The sequence below is a fragment of the Pinus tabuliformis genome, chromosome 4_1 (assembly GCF_031772625.1).
Source record: "Pinus tabuliformis cultivar Carrire ecotype Pingquan chromosome 4_1, CPIR1, whole genome shotgun sequence".
In the NCBI taxonomy this organism is placed as follows: Eukaryota; Viridiplantae; Streptophyta; class Pinopsida; order Pinales; family Pinaceae; genus Pinus; species Pinus tabuliformis.
Genome location: NC_142303.1, coordinates 365647014 through 365659050, shown reverse-complemented (window position 1 = coordinate 365659050; position 12037 = coordinate 365647014).

The following is a 12037-nucleotide window of genomic DNA, read 5'->3' as shown; positions in this document are numbered from 1 at the left end:
CGGTAGAAGAAAAGACTCTGTCCATGTATGTTCAGAAAAATCATCCAGAAACTCAAATTTTATGGGAAAAAGAGGAAAGTGTATAGACAAGACAAACTATTACATAAACCTCAAGCTATCTAGCATTACTATCCTCCACCGAACCTCAAAATGTAAATGAAGCATGCAAATATGAATGTTGGGTCAAGGCCATGAATGAAGAAGTTTAGCAAATTGAGAAGAATAATACTTGGGAATTAGTTCCTAGACCTCATGATAAAAATATCATAGGAACTAAATGGATATTCAAAAACAAGCTGAATGAAAATGGAGAAGTTATTAGAAACAAGGCCAAACTTGTTTGTAAAGGGTATGCTCAACAAGAAGGCATAGATTTTGAAGAAAATTTTGCACCTGTTGCTAGACTTGAAGCCATAAGGATGTTTCTTGCTCTTTCTAGCTTTCACAAATTCAAATTATACCAAATGGACATAGAATCTGCTTTCCTTAATGGAGATTTAAAAGAAGAAGTCTATATTGAACAACTAGAAGGATTCATTCTTGGAAATGATGCAAAAGTTATATGCAGACACAGAAATGCTCTCTATGGTCTAAAATAGGCTCCAAGGGCCTGGTATTACAAACTTGACAAATATCTACACCAATAGGGCTTTTCAAAAGGGTCAGCAGATAGCAATCTATATACAAAGATTGACACTTATAAATTGCTAATAATTGTCGTTTATGTTGATGATATCATTTTTGGTAGCAATGAAGAATTCATGAGTCATAATTTTGCTTCAGTAATGCAACAAGAATTTGAAATGTCCTTTCTTGGTGAACTTAATTATTTTCTTGGTCTACAAGTTCAACACAATAAGGATGGTATTTTTCTTTCACAAACCAAATATCTCAAACAGATCTTGAAAAAATACGGCATGGAAGATTCTAAACTTGTATGTACCCCAATGGTAATAGCATGCAGTCTCAGCTCAAATGATGAATCAACAGCAGTAAATCAACCAACTTACAGATCCATGATTGGCAGTCTTCTTTATCTAATAGGTACCCCAAGTGACATCATGCATGCAGTAGGAATAATTGGAAGATTCCAAGAAAATCCAAAGGAATGACACCTTCAAGCGGTCAAAAGGATTTTCAAATATCTTCAAGGAAAGCAAAAATTTGGTTTATGGTATCCTAGAGATACAAATCTTACTCTACATGCATATATAGATGCAGATTGGGCAGGAAGTGTTGATGATAGAAAAAGAACTAGTGGTGGTGCATTCTATGGGTTCCAGGTTAGTCTCTTGGTTCATTAAGAAACAAAGTTCAATTGCATTATCTACAACTGAAATAGAATATGTGGCTGCTGTATCTTGCTTCACACAAATATTTTGGATGATGCAAACATTACAAGACATTCAGATCACATGCACTTCACCCATCTCAATTCTATGTGATAATACAAGTGCCATCAATATTTCAGTCATACACTCCAAGACCAAGCACATACCCATCAAATACCATTTTCTACGTGAACAAGTGCTTGAACAAAAGGTCAAATTTGAATATGTTCCCTCCAAAGAATAGGTTTTTGATATATTCACTAAACCACTACCCAGAGAGACATTTGAATATTTGAGACAAAAGCTGGGAGTAGTTGTTGCATCATCCTACTATTAAATCAAAATTTTCAAAGAAAGGTGTTTATATGAGAGTTTCCTAAAGTGAAGTCACGTACACATGCGAGTTTCTATGAGTCAAGGAGCATATATGTTTTTTAGGCAAGAAAAATAGTGGGGCAAGCTATGATATGGGTACTCCGACTAATATTGATGATATGCTATGTTCATTAATTTTTCACAGGTAGTACCAGTTTAGGGGGGAGCATTAGCCTTCATATAAATTCAGCATTGTTGGCATTATGTTTGTTGAGTCCAGCCGTGGCTTTAGATATTTATATCATTGGCTGCTCAAGTCATGTAAAAGTCTAGGGTGTGATATGTCTTCTCATACATTTGGATGGGTCCTCTTGGACAAATTATGTAATTTATATCCTCACTTTACATGGGATGGATGATGTAATATTTCTTGTTTTTGTCATGTATAAACAATTGGTATATCCCCACTTGGTTGGGTGGATGAGTCAAATTTGGTATATCCCCACTTGGTTGGGAGATGGATGTATGTATAAGTCATTGGTGATAGGAAGGTCATTGATAGAGTCATGTCATTCTTTTAGAAAATCGTTTTATAGACTTTGCTTGTGCTCAGGGGGAGCATGGACTCAATCATGGGAGCTCAATCAATACATTTCAACATATCATAGAATTCAGCATGTACTCAGGGGGAGCATGACCCTTTACCCTTGATGTCAAAGGGGGAGAGTGACTTGGTGTTTTTGTTGCCATCAAGTCCAAAGGGGGAGATTGTTGGCATTATGATACAGGTATGTCCTTGATGGCAACTCACTCAGATGAAATATCACAGTACAACAGGTTAACAACAAAGAATTACATATCAGTATACACAGAATGAAGAAAGAGAGGTATACGCATGTTCACCTTGACCAAGCTGCGTATACACGCAGGTTCACTGTATATAAGTCACATATACATACACACGCACTTTCACAAAAGGAAAAGCACGTATCTGTTGGAGAACTCAACTTTTGGTCCATGGTATTTTGTTCCATGGTATTGGTCCAAGGTATCTGGTCCGAGGTATTGACCCTAGGTATTTGGTCCAAGGTATTAGTCCTAAGTGGTCTTGGTCCATGGTATTGAGAAAGGCCTAAAACTATAAAAGGAGGAGAAGATCATTAGGCCAAGTGTGTAAGAATATCTGATGAAGTGCGAGATCTAGTATGCAGGTTATTAGTTGATGGTGCTTTGCTGGATCTGAACGAAGGATGAACCTTAGCGGTTGATGAGGGATAAGATCTAATGATGGATCGAGATATTAAGGCTTAGATTGAAGTATCATTATATGGTTTGATCATGCATAATCTAAATCTGAATACTGACGCATGTGTTATTCTGTAAATATCATGATCTAGGTATAATTGAAGTCTCGAATAGCTGAAAAAATTATGAATTAATATTTACAGATGTGTATGCTGGTTAGCTTTGATAAAAGAGAAAATAGATGCAGGTTCGACACATGGAAGTAGCGTATACCTTATAAAATATGTTTTAATTATTTTTGTTTGTTGTTCCAGAGTTTTGGGTACTGCTTTAGGTTCTGGTGACTATATTCTGGTGATGATGTTCTAAATAATCAGTTTCAGGTTTAGTGATTGGTTGATGCAGATGTACTTGATGATTGTATTGTAGTTATGATGTTGTTGATGGGTCTAGTATGAAAATTGAATGAAACGTGGCCTTCAGAATTTGGTGTTGTGGTCAAGGAGTATCCAGTCTAAAAATTCATGAAACGTGGTCCCTGGTAGAAGAGTGGAGTTTTCTATAGGCTGGCACCTACGTAAAGGTAAAAATATTGGCTAGTACAAGAGCTAGGAGGTTGTAGCTCCCTTCCAGTAGAAGCTAGAGAACGAGAGAAGGTTGTAACCTTCTGTAGGTAGAAGCTTACGTACTGGTATAAGTCTGCACCAATACAAGATTGTAAACATATTTTCTTATTATTAAAAGAAGACAGAGACGACAACAGTAGGTGGTTTTCACCCACATTGGGTTTCCACCTTACATCTTGGTGTTCATGTTTGTTTCTTATGTGTGATGCTTTATTCTTCTTTCACTGCACTGTCTAATAAATCTCTGATATACTAGTTAAAGTTCAATGCATGATAAATTGGGTAAATCTAAAGTTCTCTGCATATACGCTGGTTGCTTTAAGTACAGTCGCGTATACATGCTAGTTCACTTAGCTGAAGTAGCATATACAAATCTGTTTGGGAAATTAATTTATTAATTTGATAATACTGATTCACCCCCCTCCCCCCTTAGTATTATTTCCAACACAAACATCAAATTCAATGTTTATAAGATATATCACAAGATCTCATCTTCCACAATCTTTATGGGTCCACTCATTGAACCAATTCCTCTCCATCCAAGATCATATCAACTCTTCACTCGCTTGCAATTACCTCACTTACTGTTGTAAGGTTCCTTTTCTCTTCAACCTCTTTTCACTGTCAAGCTATCTTCAAACATGTAAGAATCTCCACCATCACTTCGTTTCACTTCCATCTATACTAAAATCCAACCTATGCTATATAGACTATATCACCAAAGAGAAATTTACTCTACTCCAATGTAGAAACTCTCCACTATGTTTGTACAACAGCCCACACTCAACAAATATCAATTCAATAGAGACTTACCTCAATCTACTATAAACTCTTCTTCCTCCAAGAGTTTCCTGTACCTTTCTCCAAGAGTTGTAAATCTTTTCGTTGCTCTGATATTCTTCAAAAAATATTTTAGCTCTGATATCACTTGATGGGGACATTCTAGGTTACCCCGACTATCTCCCATAACCCAGGATACTCCTACCCACAAAAACAACTTTGTTTTTCTTAATTCTGGAAATTCATAAATTTTAAAATGTGCAACTAAAATCAAAATATGGAGATTTCCTTTACAAATTCTAAGAGAGAGCTTCCTCACAGCTTCTAACCATTTTTCTCACCTCAACTAACTCACATGGGCTTCAACTTATCAATGGCACAACCAGCAGGCCAAAAAGGCTCTCAAAACCTCAAGCACAACGCTAAAACCTCCTTGTTGTAGGCGTTGGAAAATATTTTCATAGTGCTCATGTAGGCACCGGATAATATTTTTGCAGTGCCCCAAAAACTATCTTTTCAGATTCTAGGGAAGCTGAAATGCCTCTCCCTTTTTCCATTTGACTTCCCAATCACTTATACACACCTTAGCTTGTCTCTTAACTTTCCACATGGATAACCACAACTTTCTTCTTGGGGATTTACCTCTAACATGGTATAGACAATTATGGAATGGTCTTGATGGTGCGAAAACAAAATAGGGTCCTCCCATTTTTTGTATATACTGGTAGCTACAACAACTCAACCATGCAAACCATAATCTATAGGTGGGTTTGCTCTATTCTGACATGCACCATTAATATCCTTAAGGTAACACATAATCAACAAACACATAGTATCCTTGTCAATAGAGCGTGACTCCATCTGAATAGTGGTTCTGTATTTTTCTAGTGGGATTCATTTCACAAAAGCCATGCACTTGCTCATCTCCAAAACACATAGAAACTACCCACGCGCTCTACAGAACACATAGACACTTCCCTTATAAATATTTATGCTAACACAACAACATTCAAGACAACTTATAGTCTTATTCAACACATTCAACGCACACAGAAATAACTACAACACAATGTCTCATTTCTGATAGGCACACAACATTTCTGAATTGGCCACAACACACTCAAAATCTTAAATAAATGCATACACAATTCATAATAAGACAACGATGACAACAATGCATCCTCACATGACCTCTGACCCATACACACAAGTAAATGTACATTCAACCCCAAATACATTTAAACCAAATCATAGATTTGACATATAGGCTTGCATCCATGACACATTCCAAAACATTTCGAATTCTTATTGCAAATTGACCCAACTAGTGTACAAAAATAAATGTATTTTCTCCAAATACCAGCACTTCAATAACCACGTACAAACAGAGAAGTGAATGAACATAGATACATATAAACAAGTTGATCATTAATTGAATTTAGACATACGTTAAACTCGCCAGAATATGCATTTTGGGCATGTGTAGCCTAGGCCCTCAACCTCTGCCTCTCCTTCTAGCGTTGGATCTTCTCCTCTCTACCTTTGTTGTACTTCTTCCTACCCTATTCTCAAACACTCATCTCTTTTTAAAATAAATCTAACATGGGTAATAAAGATTCACAAGTGATGGCTCGTTTCCCCTTCTGACAAAATAGGGAAACTAAAATTACATTTACATTAGGAAATATTTCCTTCAACTTATTCTAAAAAAAAAATCTCTTCCTAGTGTAAACATCTACAATTTCTCACAAAACCATTTTGCTAACATTGGTAAGAAAGAGTCACAAATGATCGTACATTTCCTCTTCTCACAAAATAGGGAAACTAAAATTGCATTTGCATTAGGAAATATTTCTGCCAACATATTCTAAAAACAAACACTCTTCCTAATGTAAACATCTACAATTTCTCACAAAAATCATTTAAATTTCTCTCAGCATCATCATGTGACAATCCCATCACATTGGAAAGCTCCGATCTAGTCTTCATCGAACTTTTTGCTCCATTTATGAACATGCATCAGTCTCACAAGTTTATGTGTCAATGATTGATGATATATCTGACATGCCTCGACATGTAACAAGCATTACAACGTCAACAGAAAGTAAATTATTTCTCGCAAAATTTCCTTGTTATGTCTGCTCTTTATTTAGAAATATGATGTATCATGTGGTACATTGTTTGGTTAAGTGTGACCTCTAATTTCAAATGACTTGTTGGGACTTAGATTCCCCTCCTACCTATAAATATATGTACTCTTAAGCATTATGAAAGTATGTGTACTATACTATAATTTTTCCGTTTTAATATAAATCTTGCCCATCGATATGTTGGTTTGCATATTAAAGTTGTAATAGTGAATTTGTGAATTCATAAGCATATACCGAACCTCAAGTTGGGCCCGCTCAAGGTAATGTCCCTTGCTGTGTTTATTTTTTGCTAATTATGTGTTTTGGTTTGATTATAGATCAAGTAGAATTAGACGACTTAAATCATGCAAAGTGTGTGTATTTTATTTTTGTAGTTTGTTAAAGTTTATTACATTTCCTTTCATTTATCTTTTGGCTATGTTTTCATTTTAAGAGTGTGAAGGGCACTGATTCAACAACTACAAAAATAGCAATAGTTGTTGCGAAACCAACAATAGTACTGCGAAAACAATAGTAGCTGCTACGAAACTGCAACCCTATAGTTTTCCCACCTCTATTAGGGACAATGACTTGGAGCCAGGCGTTGAACTGAGATTTCAATACATAGGGTACCATGTAACTAAACCAAGGTAGAGAAGTTCAAGCTCTGATTGGACTTAGGTTCTACATCACCTGTAGATTTCCTTTCTTTGCATATAGGATTGGTAGGAACTATGATGCTTGTGTATACAACACAGAGAGCCTCATAAGTCAAGTACACCCTAGGATGATAAATTAAATGATCAAGTAAATTCTTAATTTACACAAAACAAAAAAAGGTATTCAGTCCTTCATTTTTGGCACCATTACCAGGGAGGCACTTGAAAGTATCAAGATTCCTACCATAGGTAAAATAGGGATGACATTTGGGGTAGAAGTAACCAAAGGGAGATAGTTAGTTAACCCTTTCAGTAACCTACATCTTGAAATTTCATGCATTTAGAGCATGTTAGATGCAATTATAACAAAAAAGGTAAGAAAATGAAAAAGTATGGTAAGACCCCAACATGTTGTGCAATATGAGCCACTCACACTAACATTTTGGTAGAAAAAAATTGGGATGCTATAAAGGTTAATTATATCCAAAATAGTGTAGTATGGTAGTTGCTAAAAGGATACGCACCAAGGAGGGAAGAGGTTACATTGGATGAGGAACCATAAATTTCTTCAGGTTCCAATAAATTTCAACAACCCGAAACTCTAAAAAGGGAAAGGATGACAGACAAAGAGGTAAATGGACCTAGGTAAAAATGAACTATTACTTTCAAATTTCCCATCCAAGGCCCTAACACAATAGTAAAATTAAAACATCCCTCTTTCTACCATTCCATATTATCTAGGCCTATATAAGGAATACCCATATACTTTCTTGTTTGAGTTTGATGTCCTTATCCGTAGTTATGATTATTCAATAGATGCTAAAAAAAAACAATTTCCTACAACTTTGAAGGATGCAACTCTCTGTTGGTTCATAGGACTTGGGGGGAAATCAATTTGGACTTGGGATTATATGAAGAAAATGTTTTTTTTTAAATACAATGACTATTGTAAAGTCTGGGATATTAAGGAAGAAATCTTCAAGATGTCCCAAGATGATGATGAGAGTCTAGAAGATTATGTGGAAATATTTTAATATATGTTACAAAGGACAAAACATAAGGCCCTAGATCTTGAAACCTTTTGTATTCTTTTTGTTAAAGGAATATGAGAATAATGGATTTGAGACTTCTGTGATCTGCATTATGTGTGGTTATATCTTCCGGATCCATCGCATTTTGTTATTTTATGCATCGACGTTTCGAACCATCCTCTGTGGTTCATCATTAGGGTTTAGATTTGTGAAGAAGTCAGAGACAGATGAAGATAAATAAATAAAGGTTAAGGTGGGTAGTATAAGGAGCCGACAAGTTTTGATGAAGGTGAGGTTTTTTAATTAATTTATAATTAATTAGTTTAAATTTACATTTAAATTTAATTATGATCTTTGTTTTAATTTAATCTGTTTTCGTTTAATTTAATTTGGATTTAATATAATTTACTAATTTAATTTAATTTAATTTAATTTAACTTAATTTAGTTTAAATTTAATTTAAATAAATTTTTTATTATGATTTAATTTTTTTACATGGACTAGAAGATTTAATTTAATTATAATTTTATTTTAATTTAATTGGTTTTAATTTTAATTTAATTTAATTCCAATTATATATATATATAATTTATTTTGAATTAAATTAAATTAAATTGAATTAAATTAATTAATTAATTAATTAATTTATCTATTTATTTTTAATTTAATCATGATTTATTTTAATTAGGTTTGTTATAATTTTAATTAAATTACTTTTTTAATTGATTTTATTTGGTTTAATGTAATTAAATTATGAAGATGAGCGAGTTTAATTTAAGTAAAGATTTTTAAGGATTGGAGCAAGAGGACCACGAAGCAAAGGATTGGGATTTGTTTAGGATATGATGGACCCCCTGTTAGCGTGGGAATCCAGTTATCACTTATTTTCCAACCGTCATCACGATTAAGGTTATTGGGTTGTTTTCTTATTTCGATAGCTTCTCTAAATTTTTTGTGGTGGTAATGCTCTATTTTGGCCATAATATAGGAGTTTTCGATGCAAATGTGATGATTGGTTTTACTAGAGTGTTCAACCAAAGCTGAGGTTTTAGTGCGGTTATGGTTGATGTCAGAAACATGTTTTTAAATCCTGGTTAATATAGATCGGCCGGTTTCACCAATGTATGTTTTGCCACATGAAAAAGGGACCAAATAGACCCCTTTGTGGTATTTGGGGTCAATAGGATCTTTTACAGATTTAAGACATCTGTTAATTGTTTTCATAGGTTTGGAAGTGGTTTTTATGTTGTTCTTTCTTAAGATGTGTGAAATCTTATCAGTGGTGCCTAGAATGTAGGGAAGGTGAACTGTACCAGCATAATCATCCTTGTGTTGTTTGTTTATGGGATTCTCAAATTTCTTGAAAACCTTAATTCCTTGGTGTCTTTTGTATCCATTCTTTTTGAAAACATCCAAGAGGTGGTTCTTTTCCTGCTCAAAATTATCATGATCTGAAATACGGATTGCCCTTGTGGCTAGAGTGTTTAGCACCCCAAGTTTCTGGGCCGGATGATGGTGAGAGTTAGCATGCAGGTAATGTTCAATGTGTGTTTTCTTACGATAGACCTGGTGAGATATTGTGCCATCCTGGTTTCTTTTGATAAGGATATCAAGAAAGGGAAGACAACCATTTTCTTCCACTTCCATCGTAAACTTGATGGAATTTGATTGGCTGTTAAGGTGTTCTAGGAATTTGTTTAAATTTTCTTTTACATGAGGCCAAATGACATAAGTGTCATCAACATATCTTTTCCACAGTTTAGGTTTTAAGGGGGAAGACTCAATGGCCTTGGTTTCAAAATGTTCCATGAACAAATTAGCAATGATGGGAGACAAGGGTGATCCCATGGCCACACCACAAGTTTGTTCATATATCTCATCCTTGAAGCTAAAAAAGGTGGATTTTAGACAGATTTCCACCAATTTAGCTGTGTTAGGGTCAGTGATTTTGTGAACAACATCCATGGCTTCATCTATAGGAATGTTGGTATAGAGGGCTTTTACATCAAAGCTCACTAAGATGTCATCTTGGTCTAGTTTTATATGCTTTATTTCATTGATGAAATGATTGGAATCTTTGACAAAGGAGCTAGTGTTACCCACCAAGGGTTTGAGCTTTTTAGCAAGATGTTTTGCAAGGTGGTAGGTAGGGCCTCTAATCGTGTTGACAATGGGTCTAATAGGTATACCTTCTTTGTGAATTTTAGGGGCTCCAAATATCCTGGGGGTGTAGGGGTTGGTTTCAATAAGATTCTTGATATTGTGTTCACTGCTTAATTTTACTAAGTTATTGACATTCTTGGATATCTTCCTTATGGGATTCTTTTTTAATTTGATGTAGCAACCACTATTGGTCAAGTGGTCTAGCATTTTCTCATTGTAGTCTTTTGTGTTCATTATAACCGTCGCACCCCCTTTGTCCACCTTTAGGACCACAATGTCCAGGTTTTGGTTTAAACTTTTCAGAGCTAGGTATTGTTGTTTTGAGATGTTGCTTCTGGGTGGTTTAGCTTTTCTGAGGATTATGGAACAATCCTGCATTATGATTTCTTTGATGTTGTCAGGCATGTCCTTGATCCCATATTCTATGCTGCACAAAATATCTTCTTTGGGGATGGTGCATGGAGAAATAGCAAAATTCAAGCCTTTTTCTAGCAAACCTATAGTAACTTCATCAATGAGGGTGTTTGAGAGATTTATTATACTTACTTTTTCATCAGATGTTTTTTTCTGACCGTTTATTTTAATTTGTTGAGATTTTACTCTGTCCTTACTCATGTCATCCATCATGAGATTAATGTCTTCATGAGGGAACTTATTATAATCTTCGTTGGGGCCAATCTATTCAAGCCCAAGGTGCAGCAGCCTACATCAGCAGCAGATTATATCAGAACAAAACTTGAAGTCATGGCAAAATATATTCATCGTTAGGATCAAATTGAGTTGCATAAGCAAATAGGAGAAATGATTTATTCAACCTTGATTGGAAAGGCAATGATGGCCCACAGGTTACAAAATTCTTTGGACAACACTACTGCTCAACTACACTTGGAAAAGGCCTCCTCTCATGCCAAAGATAACAAAATAAAGTCTTTGGAAGAAATAATTATTGGATTGGGACATAATCCCAAAGATGTCAAAGGTGTAGAAGCACTACTCAAAAAGAAAGATGAAGATATTATTGCCCTATGGAAGAAACTGAAACTGCCACCTTCAAGGCACCTACAGACTGATGAGGTTATCAATCAAAAATTTGAAGAAGAAATGATGGATTTGCTCTTAAAGCTTAATGAAAGACTGAATGATACTGAACAAGCACTTAAAAAGGCATTGAAGGACAAGCAGGGAGAGTCGACCTCCCAGTCTCCCAATGTAATCCCAGTAGTATCAACAACAGTCCCATCAACTCTTGGAGCAGCATTGGCACCAAATATCCCAGCAATCACAGCAGAGGCAGTCACAGGAACAACAACAGCAGGAATAGCATAGGGCAGCAGTGCTAATTTGAGCATAGAAGAGCTAATAAAGGCAATGGAAGACCTGACACTACAAGTTTCAGAACTAAATGAACTAAAGGAGCAATATGCCAAAATGGAATGAAGCTATGATCTCTCAAAGGTAAATATTGCAGAAAAAACAAGAGAGATTAAAATGTTAGAAAACAAAACAAAATCATTGGAGAAGGATCTTACATTTGACAAGCCTCTAACAGAAATCAAAAGAATTCTTTCGACCAACATCACTCAATCCATAAATAATGTTTGGCCATCCATCTAGGTGATCTATGAATAGATTGATCTAGTGAAAATAGCACAGGGAGAAATTCAGAAGACAAAATCTCTGTTAGGACAAATGCCTAATCAATCCAACCAACTCATACATCTTTTGAATAATAGAAATAAGGAACAACTGGAAGAACTT